Source organism: Puntigrus tetrazona, chromosome 14 (genome assembly GCF_018831695.1).
Source record: "Puntigrus tetrazona isolate hp1 chromosome 14, ASM1883169v1, whole genome shotgun sequence".
Taxonomy (NCBI): domain Eukaryota; kingdom Metazoa; phylum Chordata; class Actinopteri; order Cypriniformes; family Cyprinidae; genus Puntigrus; species Puntigrus tetrazona.
In genome coordinates, this window is record NC_056712.1 from 15,151,139 (window position 1) to 15,170,200 (window position 19,062).

The 19,062-nt window shown below is 34.7% G+C and overlaps 1 protein-coding gene across 3 annotated transcripts in view; it reads right to left on the minus strand.

The window, feature by feature from the left end:
* lingo2 (leucine rich repeat and Ig domain containing 2) overlaps nt 1-19,062 on the minus strand; it is a 201,287-nt gene that overhangs the window by 145,080 nt on the left and 37,145 nt on the right. For all 3 annotated transcript variants that reach the window (XM_043256502.1, XM_043256500.1, XM_043256499.1), the window contains exon 2: nt 15,541-15,605. The gene's annotated coding sequence lies outside the window, so the exon portion shown is untranslated. The remainder of the gene's footprint in view (nt 1-15,540; nt 15,606-19,062) is intronic.

A 19,062-nucleotide genomic window follows, 5' to 3' on the forward strand; every position in this document is an offset into this window, starting at 1 on the left:
TCAGGAAATTCACATTTAAGTTATAGAAAAAGACTTATTTATTTCTCATTAAAAGTCAATCAGTAGATACTTTAACATGAATGATTTTTAGTATTGTCCTTCATGTTTATACAAAGTGAGTGACGCGCTCATCAATTAATATTGCGGCTAAAGAGGATGTTTTAAGAGGGTTGACTTCAGTCATTTGAAAATTCTGAGTAAATATATATTAACCTTTTCTGAATTAGTGAAAGACCCTCCCTTAATGGACTACTCCACATTGCCTGCAATTAGCTCTTACTCAAACACAATTGAGTATTTGAGTTTTCTGCTCTTTATTAGTAATCCAAGACCGTCACCGTGTAGCTGTGAAGAGATGAATTAGTGCTTATCATGTTGAATATTCAGATCATTTCCCTGCACTTCCCCTGGAACATTGCCCTGTCAATCAAACACTGAGTGCACAACCTCCACCGTCACATCTCTTTATTGCCTTCCCAACAAACTGATATACAGGAGCGCAAGGGAGTTGAGATTGGAGAGGAAGGCTGGAGAAAGAGAGTGAGAAAAAATACAGGTTGGGGGTGGGGGATGTCAAAATGAGAGACAAGTTGAATTGTTATGCTACTAGGGGATGCATGCATTTTGATTCATGTTTTAACCAGAAATAAATAAGTAAACTTTGGTGAAGAGGTGGATTAGTCTAAATGTGTACAGGGAGGGATACACCAGAGAGTGGGATAAATAAATAGCGGGAGGCAGTGATCAGTCACAGATAAGTCTCTCATCTTCTTGTACGCGGCAGGTCAAAATCTAGCCGATCGCAATCTATCTACTGAACATCAGAAGAATCCGAATCACTTTATTTGCCCATGGAAGCACACGTCAGAATCTGATCTGGTCATCAGCACGATGAGAGCGCAGATTTAGAGAGGAAACACTTCAAATGCAAAACAAGGACAATCACAAAGCACTATCATCAAACAGCAACAACAAAAGCTTGTAAACTTGTTTACTAAAATTTCTCATTTTTAATAAATAAATAAATTGTATATAGGGTCAATTAATTTGAATTTTATTAATCACAAATTTACTGCACATCAATTTTGGCTGGGCAATTAAAGATTAAACATATATATATATATATATATATATATATATATATATATATATATATATATATATATATACATAGTGTGTGTGTGTGTGTGTGTGTGTGTGTGTGTAGTGTGTATTTGATATAATAAATACACATTAAAATAGACAATAATAAATAGACAATACAGAAAATAGCTTTAGAAATAAATATTTTGATTCAACATGGCAAATAATTAAAATAAATGAGCATTTATGGGCAATTTTATTTTTGAATGCTGAAATGCTAAAAATAAAAATAAAAATAATAATAATTATTATTATCTGATTAAATATTTATATGATTACACTGTAAATATAAAAATAAAACTGCAAGTAGGTAGAAGCAAGTAAGTGACAAGCAATAAGTGAGTCATTCATTCATTCATTCATTCATAAATTCATTCAAACAGTTCAAGAAGGAAGCACGTTAAGCTATCTCTATGCATAGGTCATTGGCTACATTTGTTTAAAATGTAGATTCATTCAGTAAATAAACACCGCTATGTGATTTTGACAATATTGAAAATACCGTGTCACACGACGTAACACTATATGAACTCCTTGTTTATTGAACTATTGTATAAAACCAGTGTCAATGAACGAACAGATGACATCATTCGAATGACCTGAAGCTCGTCTCAGTTAGCAACATTAATCAAAGAATCCAGAGCTTAGCAAACGGCCAATTAACAAACACAAAGGGTATAATAATAGTAAAATAAATCAATACAACATAGTCACTGAAATACATCATTTTTTTACGCTTTATATCTCCACCATTCTTTCAGCAGATCTGTTTGACAACTCACTCACTTTTGATGGATTATGCCTTCAGGAAATGCCATCACTGGCCTCTACCTTCATCTTTTAATTCTCTGGGGAAATGTATGCACAGCTCCTGTGATCCCGCTCTCCAACCCTGACCTAACAGGCAAACTCCATCTTTATGAGAGTGATGTACAGAGATATAATATTGGAAGGGGATCAGTATAACCCCTAATGATATTTTTCATTCTCCTGAATTACTAGTCCAAGGTAGCAGCTCTGTGCCAAGCTCTGGGGAAAAGGGGAGAAACAGGTTTAAGCCCCGATTTGGATGTTGTGCTCCCGTTAATAAATAATGCAGTTGAAGAAGGCATCTAAGACCGGAGGAGCTGAGAGGAGTTGTTAAAAAATGAACCACTCTCTCACTCTTTGTCTTTTTGTGCAAGGAGCATACTCGGTGTTATTTATTTATTGATTTTGAGCATTACCATCCCCTCTTATCTCTGAAGCTCAAGAGGATCCCTAACAAAAGCCCGGCTTCATATGCCCTTTATGTATAGTTACACAAGGCCTATCAAACTCTCTTCCGCCCTATTTGACATGATATCCTTAGAGATTATATGGACTCTAGACAATAGATTGAAACCAAAGCATTCTTTGTTACAGTATGCTAGTCCATTTTTCCCCCTTATCATCATTATCTCACAAACATTTACTTTTTTCTGCATCTGTAAGCTATATCACTTACGTATGTTTTATTTAATATTTCATATGTATTTGTATAGCTGTATATATGTATGATGATTGTACACTGACTGTCAATTAATTATTCATGGGCAGTATATCACACACAATAAATAAATAATAAATAAACTAACTAGCAAGATGTTTATTTGTGATATAGCATGCTACATTAAGTTTTTATTAAGAATTAAGTATAAAAAACTGTGTGTCATAATGTTGCTATTGCTAACTTAAAGCATAAATAAATAAATAAAAAATAAATGATAGAAAATAAAAAAACAAATAATAAAGATTTTATGAAAAATCTAAACTGAAACTAAGTAAAAAAAAAATGTTGCCTTGGCAATTGCTGAAACAAACAAACTAAAGCACTAAAGTGACCAAAACAGAAAAACAAAATAAAATAAGTTATATTTTTAAAACAAAATATTAGTATGTAGTGCTTAAATTTAAAACAATGCTGCTGTGTCAAAGAGAAAAAAAAGAAGAAGACACAACACAACAGAAAACATAAAATAAAACAAAACAAAACAAAAAACATAACAAAAACAAAACAAAACACTCAAAGTCTGATTCACTAGCAGATGGATCTTATAAGTTAATTCTTTAGCGAATCACCAGAAACACAGTCTCTAACAGTCTCTGAATTCTTCACTGACTGAACTTGCTGCACTTCAACATGAGACTTCATGAGAGCATTTACACTTTCCACTGATGTGATCACATTGCTGTGGGAACCCTCCATTACCCAGCTCAGAAATCACTCTGGCCTGCGTTCTTTCACTCTATCTATCTATCTATCTATCTATCTGTCTCATCATTGTCTCCTCTCCCCTCCTTCCCACACTGTCTTCTCCAACAGCTAAGTGGCAGAGTTCAGCATTCATGGTCACTATTTTTTTTGAGAGACACTTAATGCATGTCTTTCTGCTCTAGTGCTGCTGTCATTCTCTCACTGTCAGGTTTCCGGTTGACGTGTGAATGCACTGGTCCCCCGGGGTAAATGCTGAGAGGGCTGACAGGAAGATGTTCACACACATAAAGATGGCAAACACACCCAAACACAGACGCTCACTACGGGCCTTCTGTCAACAACAACTCGGGGCTCATGAAAAATGCTGTTTTTCATATCTATAATGTACAAACTGTTCAACTTGTACTTTGTTTTGTAACAAGGGGCCATTGATTTACTTTCTAATGTTAAATTTCCCAAATACTAAAAGTTATTTAATTGAATTCATTGAAGCCAGAAGAAAAATATGCAGATATTCTGCACATGTGAATCGATTGTGCTTGGCTGAGCGGTTGCAGTAATTGACATGCTTCAATAATTTGTCAAATCACAGAATTAGCGTGTGCCAAATTGGATTGTGAATTAATCTCTGAAGAACCCGGCCATTATCTACAGCTTTCTCAGACTTTGTCAGAGCAGTTGAGAGTGAAAACTACTGTACAAGGTGATCATTGCATTGCTTTGCCTGATGAACTGCTTCCACTAAACATTAACCGCATTGGTAAGAGCGTGAGATAATCTTGGGAGCTTCGCGTAAATGATCAATAAATCAATAACGGAAAAAACTAAAATCTATAAACTAATATATAATGGTTGACCACTAAATCACAAAACTGCTCTGAGCTCACAATATTCATGTCAGTTTAAGATAATTTACTGCGCTTAGAATTTAACATAGGAATAAACATAGAACAAGAATCAATTAAGAATCTTAATTAAACTTGTTTTCATGAGCTTCAATTTAAAATGATTAATCAGAAATTAAAATTGTGAAAAAGTTTAGCACACCTGGTTATTTTTCTCCCATGACTTTGAATTATCTTAAAAAATATGCAATTATACAAAATTTGTCAATAACAATGGTCTAAGACTTTGAGACTGTACACCTGCATACATTATCTTTAATTATCCACATTTTTTCCAGAAAGCCATTTCTATAATTTGTACACTAATACAGTATAACATTGGGTCATTCAAAAGCTTGGCATCAGCAAGATTGCTTTAAAGTTTTTGCAGGAAATCTTTTATGTTCATCAAGGCTGCAGGTATTTAATCAAAGATGAATATTACATTTTAAAATAACAGTTTTTGTATTTTAATACATTTTAAATGTGGCTCCAGCGCGGTGATTGTGTAGCTGTCAGTCACCGGTGAGAATCACAGATTTTAAACTGCGTCTTGTAATATATGACCTGCCACACTTTGATCTGGCCAACTAAGAGACAAAGCATAACAAATCGCGCTACCAATGGTGTTTAAATCAAACGATCAATTAGCAAATGATCATTATTGTTGTGCTTTCTTCTCAAATTATTAATGTTAACAACATCAGTATGGCGTGACTGAGTATAGTGTGTATTAGCGTGCAGATTTTAATTTTTGCACAGTCTCTAGTTGTCACATCATTTGAATTTCATAATAAGAAATGATTTTGTTGCAGAAAGCAAACTATGCTCCCTTTAAACTGTTAAATACAACTATAAATGGATAGTTTTGAACACTGGCTGGTTACGTACTTGCTCAAATATTTAACCACCATTTTACTTTTAGCAGCCATTACTTTAGTTCTCAGTGTCACATGATTCTTCATTATGATTCTTCCCTCAAGAAATTTTATTTATTATTCATTATTATTATTATCATCAAATATCAAAAAGAGTTGTGCCGCTAAATAATTTCCTGGAAACCTTTTTTTTTTTTTTTTAGGATTCCTCGAAACTAAAAAAATATCATTTAATTATAAATGTCAGTACTGTCACGTTTGATTCATTTCTTTAAATAATGAAGTAAAATGAAATAAAATTCTTACAGTCCCCAATTTTTAAAATGGTAGTATACTGTATTTCAACCACCTGTACTTTAGCAATTGGAATGACAAGTTTCTTATTCCATTGTGGCAGGGTTTCAGATTTTCCCATTGAGCTCAGGAAGCACTGTAAATCCACTTTGATGAAAAGCTGTTTTTCTTGCCTCAGATTACAAGTGGAGCCCAGCCTGTCTAAATCTTATTGCTAGCACTTTACCCGGGCCTGGGGCAGCATTAAACCTGTCTCGCACTTAAAATGGAGAGCCTCGCTCTTTATCCTACAAAAAAAAAAAAAAAAAAAAAAAAAAAAAACAGCTGCGCGAGAAGCGCTCTTTTGCAGGGAAAGAGAATTGAAACTTTTATCTTGGAATAGGTTGGGGCCCAACAGCACGTAGTATTTATCCTGACAGATCACAGGGGTGCGGGAGGCAGAAAGAAAGAGAGAAAAATAAATCTATCCAGGGTAGAGTGGCTGAATGGGTCCCCAGAAGAGTCCTGCGCTCAATGCTGCAGTCTTCATCAAAGGCCATCTTCAAACAGCACAGCTCAGCTGGAGCATGCCAATTTGATCACTTTAGAACTCACGGCCCACTCACCGCTTGAGTTTTGAAATGCCTTGTCAACATTGATTAGACCACTGTGAATGGGAGATCTCTGCTCCTGCGAGAAACACAGCTGCCTGCATCAAGAACAAATGACATTTCTCTGATGTCACAAAGTGCTGGACAAGTTGTTACACATTGTTCTCTGCCCTTTTCCTCCTCTCGCTCTTTTTTAACTGGTTTTCTTCCCTGATTATCCGCCACCTCTGCATCTCGAATCACGTAGATATGGATACAGTGGTGCGAAACCTCAACCTCTAAGCCCTTGCATTTTAGCTTGTGGAAGCAGCCTGTGCCCAATTAATGCTGGCAGACACATAACATGTGACTGTCGGCAGACGGTGTGTGATTCCATCTGCCTTGTTCGTCTAGCCGGATCCAGGCAGGGAAGGAAAAGGACCATATGGACGCTAGCCTTTCCTAGCCACACAGCTGGAGGTGTGCAATGACAGATCAACACCATCTCACATCTGCAAAAGGCCAAGAGCCAATAATTATCTACTGCCATTCTGTCATGCAGACATCATGAAGGTTGGAAACAGATGATCCTGCATGTCCAGCACAGAGATAATGAGAGTTAATCTTTATATATATATATATATATATATATATATATATATATATATATATATATATATATATATATATATATATATATATATATATACATTAGCTTTGTGTTGATTTTGATTGCTTCCATTGTACTCATTTGTAAGTCGCTTTGGATAAAGGTGTCTGCTAAAAGCCTAAATGTAAATGTAATCCAAAAGTAGCCAGAATACATTGCCTAAAATGGGTATCTAAATTACACTACCGACAGCAATTTTTATTACATAATTTGTAATGAGTGACATTTGTAAGTAATATGCTCAGAACCACTACCACCCACAGTATTAGTAGACTGCCTGAATAACAGACAATCTACTGACTATAATTAACTTTGCAAGAATGTCAACTTATTCAAATACAACCTAGTAAAACTCCACTTAGTTAACATGTAGTTTCACATGTAATTATATTTAGTAGAATGTCTAAAGTGGATTATTTAAATCAAGTGTAACACTTAACATTATTATAGGTGCGCTGTATAGATACAAAGGAAATCAAGTAAAATGCTGGGTTAAGTTTGGAGTAGGTGCTGCAGTGACACTTTGTTCATCATATCACTGGAAAGAAAAAGCCAGCGAGATTTACTGTTCAATTACAGTCATAAAACTTTCAGCCTGTCTTGCCCTCTACCTCACGAGAGAAACCAAAATAATACCTTTGGGGTAGAGATATCCTCACAGCCTTTGACTATAAAAAAGGGAAGGGGGTGGAAGGTTATTAAAAATCCAAGTCTTTCACAAATGGAGAAGGGGGGAAAACATATCTCTGGAGAATATGGAGAGAGCCACTAGCAGCATTTTATCTCTGCACAGTTGAATTTCAATAACTCAAAGAGGATGTGGGCAGAGAAACTGTGGGCAGTTTTCCTGTCACAAACACATAATAGAGTGGTCAGAGTGCTGTTAGAATGATGCATTCTGGGACAGAAAACAACACAGAAGAGCTGTGTACTTTGAGATTACTGAGAAATGTAGAGAAACCTGTATATATATATATATATATATATATATATATATATATATATATATATATATATATATATATATATATATATATATATATATATATATATATATATATATATATATATATATATATATATATATATATATATATATATATATATATATATATATATATATATATATATACATGAAGAAATAAAATATAAATAAAAATGTATACCAACCCTAAACCAACTCATACTTATTTGCATATGCATAAAAAGAAAATACAAAAACAGAACTTAAACCTAAAGACACAAAGAAGGTTTAAACAGTAAATTCCACAATGTTGTGCCTTATATATTATACATTAATATAATATACAATAAAGTTTTTTTTTTTTTTTTGAAAATTCTATACTAAAGAGTGATAAAAAATAGTTTGTATTTTAGGAGACATTTAGTCCAATAAAATAATAAAATGGTGTCCTGATTATTTAATCTAATCTATTTTGAAGACTAAGGGGTGCCTAAATTTAGATATGTATATTCAGTTTATGCTAGAACACGCTAAAACTTTTTCTGAGCAGCGATTCGTCTTTTTTTTTCTTGGTGTTTATACGTGTGGCTTGATAGCAGCTCAAAATAGAAATGTGTGGGAGTTGCCATGACTTAAATGGTTTTGATTAATTGTGTTGTTTGCGTACAAAGTATCAGATCAAAGGGACGGTGAACTACTACAGAAAAAAAAAAAAAGTGGAAAGCTAAAGTTTAAAAAAAAAACATCATTTTTAAAACACTGCATTCTACAAATATACTATTCTCATTCATAGAATGCAATGCTGTCCATGGTCCTGAAATAAGCTCCCAACTGCTGTCCATGGTTCTTAAATTGCCAAATAGCTCACAGTTTCATTTCCTCACTGCTGTATTATGTGACATAATGCACTTTGGACAATGTTGTGTCAGGGTAGGGTGTCAGCTACTTCTGCCTGTTTCTAAAATATATGGTATGTAGGTACATTAGCTCCTAATTATCACCAGGCAAAAAGGCTCATGTGTCCCTTGCTGCTCTCTTTTTCAAGACTTCAGTGGTGTGGTGTGATGCAAGCCGGCATGCACACAGAATCACACACACAAACGTACAACTCCATTATCCAACCCAATCTCCTCAGAGGCCACCCCTGCTTCCTCAAACATGCATGCAGAAAGCACTGCAGGTAACACACTCTAATTGTGTGAAGTGAAAAGGCTCAAATGCATTGGCGGAGTGAAGGACAACCTGAGAGGGAGTTAATAGGTGCCAGAGTGCTGACAGACGGTGAAAGAGAGAGATGGAAAAGAAGGAATACAATGCAGAGAGAAAGCTGGCTAGATAGCTAGATAAATTAAATTACTGAAAGTGTAATTCCTTCAATGCCATGCATTCCAATACCCCTATACATTATACATTGTAATGTAAAATTCTATACACTACCTTACAATACAGTGAAAATTGTTGGGGCAGTAAGATCTCATTCATTCAAAATGTACAAAAACACTCCACACAGTTCCACACAGTTAAATCACCTATAAGGTTAAATTGAAAGGAAGTAAAAGTGATGATGATCTCAAGATTTTAGAATTAGGCTATAGAACATGCATTTTAGATGAGATCACCACATGTCATATCCATGCAGATTTATAAATGTGGATTCAAGTTTTCCACTCCACCTACTACCAAATTTCAGAAACATTTTCATTATGCTTCCAAACATTTGCTGAAAAGCAATGGAAAAAGGCTGTGACAGGAAAACCCCCTTAAGTGTGATTGAAATCATCCAGAGACCACCTGCATGTTCCTCATACACTTCACATCTCCAACCCCTCCAGTCAAGTGTGCCGAAATCATGACACATTCTTTCACAGACCGCTGGCTTGCCCAGGGATGGAACATGTTTACACGTATCTGTGCATCTAGCTGATTATTTCTAGAGAAGAGTGTACCCCACGTCGCCTGCTCCCAAAAAACAAAGTCATTCAAGTGAGGGCATATCGTCATCTTGTAGCTACAGGCAGACATAATCCTTATCTTCAGTGTCACTGCTCAACAGTTTCTGATAGCCTGTTTCAGTCTGGTTTTCTACTAGAAACCTGAGAAACAAAGTGATTTCTTGGAAACAGTGATTGTGCTCCTCTGTGTCTGTCTCTCTCTCTCTCTCTCTCTCGCTCTCTCTCTCTCTAACAGTAATTTTATTAAATATAGATATATTAATTGCTGTGTTATACGGTAATTAGTGGTCGCGAGCCAAAATGTAGATGACAATATATAAACATATAAGATTTCCTCATTCTCAAACAATAAAACAACATACGGTACAAAACCAAAAATAAATAAAAACTAATAAAATAAGCTTGTTTGTGTTTGGTACAAAGCAAAGCAAAGCAAAACAAAAAGCAAATTAAATCAAATGAAGCAAAGCAAAGCAAAACTAAACAAAAAGCAAAAAGCAAAGCAAATCAAAGCAAAGCAAACCAAAGCAAAGCAACACAAAGCAAAACAGCAACATGAAAAAAAAAAAACAAGCATGGAATACAGATCATCAAGCAAAACCATTTAAGAACCACTGCTACAGTGTAATATATGTATTATCTACCTCTCTCTATTTACAACTGATGTAACATAAGATTAGCCATCCAAGCAACTTAATGCCTTCTCACCAAGTTACAGTAAATGTGTTATGAAGCCTTCTACTTACATTCATTTAAGTGCTTTTTAGAGGCGATGCGTTACGCTCTGTTAAAGGAGCAGGACGTTCCTGTCATAACACAACACAGCTCACAGACTCTGCCCTTAACATGCTTGATAACAAAGTGCAAGACAAACTGAGATCATTTCTTTGATTTGATCAATGCAGACACGACCGTAGTGTATTTGTTTTGCTAGCAATTGAAATGGCTGTCCAAACTGTCATGTTGCAAGTTAGTCGATATTCTGGGTGAATGCATTAGTTGATATAGCAATGATGTTAGCACAATGGCAATAGACTTTCTCAAACAACAACTGAGTGTCACTGTCAGCGTGGAAAGAAAGAAAACAGCAAATTTCCTCTGATATGTTTAGCAATGATATCTTGCCACAGTGCTGACGTGCACGAGAACACATGAACTAACCAGCACATGAAAAAAAGACTGAACGAAAACGACGGTTCCTGCCTGTCTGAAAGTTTTAATGCTTAATTCTCATCAGAATTCTAATTGCATTTGAGAAGTGAGAAATACAAACACTGACATACATCGCTTCACAGCAACTTAAAAATGTCTTCCATGTGGCATTGACGGTTGATAAGATAAAAATAACATTTGGCGGTACAGATGGCTTTGCTGGGGAGAGTTCCAGCAGATTTGTTTGAGAAGACTTTTCATCATCTAAGTATACATTGGTAAAGCATGAAGTACCACTGAAACAAACTTAATTCCTGTTAACGCCAAGTGTGATTGCAATATGGATGAGTTAGAACTATAAAAAGACCCAAACTCTGCTCACAGTAGTACGACAAGAATTAAACTGAACACAGTATCATTAGCAGCTTAGGAGCGTCTGAAGAATAAATGCTATATATTTAATATAATCTGCCTGTAGAAATCTGATAATAGTATACAGTGTGTGAAAGTGTGTAAAGACCAAACAGGACATTAACCCTTATTCTGCTTTCATTTTCCCATAATTTCATAGCATTTGCTTTTGCTTTTTACTTTGTTATACTATCATACTAAACTATTATCTAAATGTAACATTGAAATATTCAATAAATGAAAATGGATCTATGAAGGACATATACCACAATCAAGGTCACATACAGAGCTTTAAAAGGACAAAAGTCAAAAATGCTATTTTATTTAGTATTAATAGTTATAGATAGTTAATATCTCTAAGCATACCTGGTTCACATTTTATATTGGGTGTCCTTAACTACTACGTACTTACGCCAAAAAATAAATACAACGTTCATAATGTATTGCAAAACACTCTTGCTGCTATATGGGTAAGGTTAGGGATAGGTTTGGTTGTATGGGTAGGTTTAAGCGTGGGTTAAGGTTTAAGGGATGGGTCAATAGTGTAGTTATAAATGCAAGTACAAAAATGTATTGGAATTGGACTTATAATTTAAAAAATGCCTGTTTAATTACATATAATGCAAGAACATGCACGTACACAATAAGTGCATTGTACCAAATTATAAATTTAAATGCAAGTACAGTGTAGTTAAGGCCACCTAAACCTAAAATGCGACCCAAACCTGTACTACATTTGCCATCTTTTCATGACAAGCACAATAGTTTGTAAACTCTGTCCTTTTTATCGAGAGCTATCAATGTATTCTGGGCAATGCTGGCGTTTTCTCAGCATGAAAAAATATTATGAAGAGATAAGTAGACAGAAAGTAGAATGAAATAATAAATAAGTGGCAGGACCTTTTGTCACTTCTCTCCAAAAACACACATTATCTCTCTGGGTTTGTGTGGATCTGCTAAGAAAAAAAAAAAAAAAAAAAGCTAAGAGGCTTTCCTGTAGCGCTCCCTCCCTGTCAGCACAAAGGAAAGACGCTTGCAAAGAATTACAGCAAACGCCGGGGGGATATTCTCACTGTGACATGCCACTGACCTCATGGCATCTGATCAGAGCCTGATCCTTCCCCTTTAAGATGCCTCAGAGCATTGTGGGTAACCTGACGGGCCAGAGTTTGCTGTGGCTGTGGTGCAGCAGGGCTCGCAGACAACATAAAATAGTAGGTAAATCCATGTATTCCCCTGTGAAATGGATGCCGGTACAAGGAGCGAAAAATAAAACCCTATTTGATTAGGGAGGCTGAACTACCTGATTAGTGTCTCATTGTAAGAGGGATTATCTCACCATGAATTTATTATCTATGATGAAATTTACAATAATAACAGTCAATTTGAGAACAAACCAGCATAAGGGATTAAGAGCTTTTAACACAAACACAGTAACACTTGAGTGTTAGTAATGGTCTGCGTCCCTTGGTTAATAAGGGGATAAGAGAGAACATTCTTGTTTAACACAGTGAATATATTTACACAGAAAGACCAAAATACAGGTGCTGCCACTGACATTAAAGCGTGTGAAAGAGTTTGAGACATTTTTTTTAAAACAAATACTATATAAAATGAAGCCACATTTTAAATCTGCACAAACAAATACAATACTGACAACAAACAGTTGACACATTTCAGCTAATAACATGGATTTTTGGCATTTAAATATTTAGAATCAGAACAACCATCTAGTTTTCTATTTCTCTTCACTTTTGTTTTATTCTATTTTGTGCTTATTATAGTAAGTAATATTCAAATAATGCCTTTTGTGACGAATTTTCAAAAGCATTGCTTGATGGACTGATTCAAGAACATGAAGGTTTTATAAAAGATGGCCACTGGGGACCACTTGATCGCTGTATTAAGACTCTGCTGGCAACAAATCTGCCTTTAAACAATAGACCATGATGAACAAGGTGCCTACATGTTCACAACGAGTAGTGTATTTACTTCTGTTATTGCAGTTTTACATACATAAGCATCCCAGACGTTTTCACCCACATCCATGTTTTCATCCACATTAGTGTATAGTATATATATACAAAATATTTAAAATTTGCACTACTAATAAAATCAAAACTGCATAGTTTCACTTTATCCCTTTAATACATTCTATTGACTACTGTTACATTACATATCTACTAACTCTCATTAGAGTGTTAGTAGAGACTGATAGGGTTAGAATTAGAAAAAGTTGACGTACAGATATTATCAGATAATTAATAGACAGTATGTTTAAAAAGCACCATCAAAAGAAGTGTTACCATATATATATATATATATATATATATATATATATATATATATATATATATATATATATATATATAGCTGATATCCCAGCATCCTCTCTCCGACAGAGTGACTGGAGGCGTTTCCTCTATTTTTCCTTATCTATCGAAGCACAATGGCTTGGATTAGTCTCAGGGTTGACTTTCTTCAATGTCTATCAGCCATCAGCTTCAGGTTTTTCCTATCAATTGTACGAGCCCCACATGTCAAAACATGATGTAAAATGCTCGGTGAAGCCAAACACAGCTCAGGTGGCAGGCAGGAGATGTTTCTTGTGAGGTGGGGCATGGAAATATTAAGTGTCAGTATGAAATGATAACATAGATTCTGTGGATAATCACCGCCTCGGCGTAATGCATTACAAACATGCGCGTTCTTGTCCCGCCGTATCATTTTATGACCCCTTGTGTTTGTGAACATGAGAGAGCCCAAGGCCGATGAGAACAGAGAATGTGATTTGGAGTTGCTGTGAATGCGCATTTGCTTTATTGCGCTTAAATAAATAACCTTTGGCCCAGTGGCATAATTCATCTTCATTTTCTGACGTAAATAAGGAGCGAGATGGTGGTGGGAGAGAAATTCATTTGTGTTTTGCCTTAGAGCAAATGTCTGTGCATTTTTCATCTGATCTCTTATTGAAGTCTAATTATGTGTGTCTGCGCCAAAGTGTGTATGTGTGTCCATGAAGTCACATCCGCTTGTCTTTTTCACAAAGACAACATGTCACACTAGCAAACAACACACTGTTTAAGAATTGACGTCAAAAAAGAATGTTTGAAGAATTTCTTACTCTGTCATGAAGTCCAATATAGTTTGTGTCTTGAGCTAACACAGGAAATAAATGACATATCTAAACAGACCTGTATGCTCTTTTTGTCAGGTTGTCATAGACTTCATTACACAGAAGAAGCATGCTTCAGATCTCTGTAATATAAAATAGTGTTGCATTGCTCAAAGAAACACACAAAGCAATTATATAACCCACTGTCCTCTTTTTATAATGGCACATGGGGAATATCTTCAGATCGCTTCAAAACACGGGTAAATTAATTTGTTTAGCTTATAATAGATTGAGTCTAAGGAGATGAGAATTCAGAAAGCTTTGAAGTCACATTTCAAGATATTAAATACATACATACATATATATATATATATATATATATATATATATATATATATATATATATATATATATATATATATATATATATTTTTTTTAACTACTTAAAATTATTTAACTACTTAAAAATGATTGTTACATACCAGAGTCAAACTGAATATGAGTTTGTGAATTAAATTAAAATACAAGTCTACAGAGTCTACAGAGGCTGACTGAGTAAAAAATGAATGTTCATTAAGAAAACATCAGGCATGTGATTAGCTAGAGACAAAAATCGGAATCAGCATTTAATAATCATGATATAATGTAATGTAAAATAATGATATAATATAATCATTACAGTTTCATCTGATGCTTAAGAAACGTTTCTCAATTTTGTGTGGAAATGGTGATATTTTTCATGTTTACTAATGTTTTAACCAATGTTACATAATGATCTTTATTTTAAAGTGTTACCGGTTTGTTTAAGCATTTATTAAATAGCAATCTTTTGAATAATTTTAAATGTATTTGTGCTTTTCTCACTTTTTATCACTATAATGTATGATGAATAAAAAAATAAAATTTTCTGTGTTTTAAAATATTACATAAATGTTTGAGTGCTATCGATTCCACATAAATGTTCAGCATCAAAAAAAAAAAAATCTGCATTAATCTGGAAGAATAACAATCATAAACTAGCGTCTATTTTATTTGTTTTAAATGTCAACTTTTTCTTAGTTTAATATTAATCTTCGACGGTAAAAAAATATTGTTTTGACAGTACTCAATCTCCTCCTTCCTATCTAATATAGCTATATTATCTTTTTTTCAGCCCGAAAAGAAGCAGCTATCAAAAAAAGTAATAAGACAGTGCAGCATATATATATTCCACCTCGTGTCCCCACAGGCCATATCAGCCTTAGTTCCCACAGACGTAATGGGGTAACTTACCACATAAAAACAGAATAGTTTGTCATGGTCAGCCTAGAGGCAGGAGACGAGGCAATGTCCATGGCCTACAAGGGAGACAGAAAAAAAGAATTAAGAACAACACCCTGAGTTAAACTACATCTGAATTCACTTCATTAGCACTAGAAGGTTAGCATTGTTAGCAACTTGTCACTTCACTGAGGTGAAGCCAAAGACTGTGTGTAAAGCTTGGCGAGCAGTGCTTCAGTCATTTTATGTTTTCGGTATAAAACAAAGTTCCACGTTTTTACCTTAACAACAGAATTGCATCTTACAACTGCTAAAGTAAAAAAAGCTAGCCAAAGGTAAACTCACTTTAAGATGTTTTTTTGTTTATTTTGAATAAGCCAGTAAAATCTTTATTTAAGTCATGAAAGTATTTTTTCGTCAAATGTTCTGTGCAATTATGATCCGAAATGAACAAAATGTGCTCAAGTAGCACACTGTTGCTATGGTTACTATCTCAGGTGAACGATTTTCTGTTCACGAGCATCTATTTACCATTGGTAGAAACATCTTATAGAAAAAAGCATACAATAGTCCGTAAGAGGAGCTGCCATGTTTTGTTCAGAACAAAAAAATCGATTCAGATATTCATAATGTCAACAGCAACAGCAGCTCATAAACCTGAAGTGCATCTTTAAGTAAATGCATATTCTAAAGCCTCAGTGATGGCTTTTTTTCTTACATTTTTCAGTCCGCCATCATGTCTCATTTCAAATGAAAATAACAGCAAAATATTATCTCCACACCGCTGCTTGTGCCCTAGTTTTACATTGTCAACGTTGCTATGCCAGGTACATGTTCTTCAGGTATTTATCAGAAACGAAATCCCCATCTCTCATTAAAGGTAAACCGTTTTAAGCATCCGTCATATCTTCTTTTGAGCTACTTTCCCATGATAGCAGATGACAGCCTTTCTCTTTATATGCATTTCTTAGACATAAGCATGTCTCTTTGGTTTTATGTAAAATATACCAATGAAGTAAGGCTTAAGTAAGACTGAAAAAGAAGTAAGACTATTCTCTTCATAAAAGCATGTATTATGATGGCGGAGCTACTTAAATAGACTGAAGTGATGCCTTGTGACGCCTTGCATTTCATTCAGGTGGAATCCATTTGACACTGAGAACAGTTTTTAACTTTGCGTCTTTTGAAGACTGAGGCTGGCAGTGAGTGACTGCAAAAAAGGAAAGATTTGGGTATTAGAACACATGGAATTGATGAGTAGGCTCCTCTGTGTGTTAAAAAGAGAGAGGGCAAAGAAAGTTGAAGGACAGCGAGAGGGAAAGACAGATGGTTGCGAGCGCATGATGAGCGATGAGACTAGGCTGGAGACGGAGTTGTGCAATATCTAGGTACTGCAGCACTACAGATTTGAAACAGCTGTACAACTGATAAAAGAATCTGCACTTTATATAAAGAATGTTTAAGCAAAACATATTTTTTTTTTTAGCAGGCCACACCAGAAGGTGGCGGTAAGTGTCTTGATTCAAGTGTCGTTATTCAATTGAACTGTTCAAAAACACTTTGACAAGTCATTGAATCAGCCGCTGATTGAATTCATATAAATGCACCGATTCGATGTCTGGTTCCTCACTCTGAATTTGTATTTAAAGTCTGCGTGAGCCAGAAGTTTGCGACCGATTTTACTTCCATATTGTGACATAATTCAGAGAGAAACAGAATATCGAATGAGGAAAATTGAGAGTGTGTTTTTTTTTTCTACTGCAAATTGATTGGATGTGGTAAACTAGGCGTTTCATTCAGAAATGAACACTGATGATTGGAGAGGTTAAGTGGCTGGAGTGGTTAAGGACTTGCACGGATGAATTGTTCACCACAATATAACAATATAAATATAACAAAATAAATATAGTCAATTTTGATTTCACACGGACTAAAGTACAAGTTATTTAATATAACGTTTTAAGGTAACACTTTATTTTACGGTTACACCTATTAGTTTCTCATAAGCATGTATATTACTAGAATATTAGCCATTTATTAGTGCTAATTAAGCACATATTAATGCCTTATTCTACATGAACCTATTTTACATCCCTAATTCAACCTGATATCTAAACTCAACAACTACCTTACTAACTATAAATAAGCAGCAAATTACGAATCTATTCAGGGAAAAGTCATAGATAATAGTTGAAAAGTGTTACCTACTTTTATTTTCATGTATAGGAGAAACCAAATACTTTAGTATTACCACTTTTGGTTTCTCCTATACATGAAAATGAATATAGATAGATAGATAGATATTTCTGGCAATATTCTTGACAATATGCTTCATGATGGTATTTTGTACCCTTACTAAATAGATAAAAAAGTTAGTAATTCTATGACCCTGAATCCCACACATATTCGGTAGTTTATTTACAGTACCATCTGTTCCGAATCACGATATCAGTTGCGAAGCATTATAGTGGTTACAGTACCGAAGCCGACAACCCTGGTACTGAGCCAACCCTAAATTAGCCTAATGAACTGTATCTGTGTTTGCATGTGTATTTAGCTTTTATGTTTTCTGTTAACGGGAGTGAAAAGTTTGTCGTTATGTAACATTAGTTCCCATGCCCTCCTCTCGTTTCCAAAACCATTGCATCGTCTCGATTCCTCTCGTTTACCTCCTCATCTGTTCTTTCCTTATTTTCTTTCTCTTTTCCTCCCACACACACATAAAGACTCCACAAGAAACCACTGCATCTTATTTAAGTGGCACCAAAATAGGTTAGTTGTGCTTAAGGAAATAAAACCTGACTCACCCTCCCTCTATACTTTGATACAACCTTGTTAGAAACTCACATTATCACCAGTATATCTGAACTTTGTGTATGTGTTAGGGGTCTTTGGCTATTCATCACACTGTTGGACTCTCTAGAAACAGCAAAAAACGGGTTGCTGTGCAAGTCCTAGTATTTTCTTTTAGAAATATTCATCTATATGTGTCTGCTAGTGATGTTGCATGTGCGCATAAGGTCATGCCCTTAAACCAGGTTATTTCAAATGCATATTAATGAACAGGGGATTTTCTCCAGTGTGCTTGAAGCCCAAAGATTGCAGCTGAAGCTTTCAACTGTGCTTTGTGCATGTGCTTTTGCTGCTCTGCACTAGTCCCTCACTTGACCCTCTACCATGTTAGCCTAACTGAACTTGACTGCACTGAACACTTTTGCTTTGCTTTTCAATAATATTCTCTCAGCTCCTTGTTGCTGCTTCTATCTATATAGCAAGATATACTTATTAATATACATGTATATGTGTGTGCCTGTGTGTGTGTGTGTGTGTAGTGTAATATATATATATATATATATATATATATATATATATATATATATATATATATATATATATATATATATATATATATATATATATATATATATATATATATATGCTCCCAGGAATAAATAATAAATAAAAAAAAACATTTAAAAAATAAAGTTGGTCTATGGCTTCTTAATTTTAGAAATGTGTGTAAAAAGCGTACTA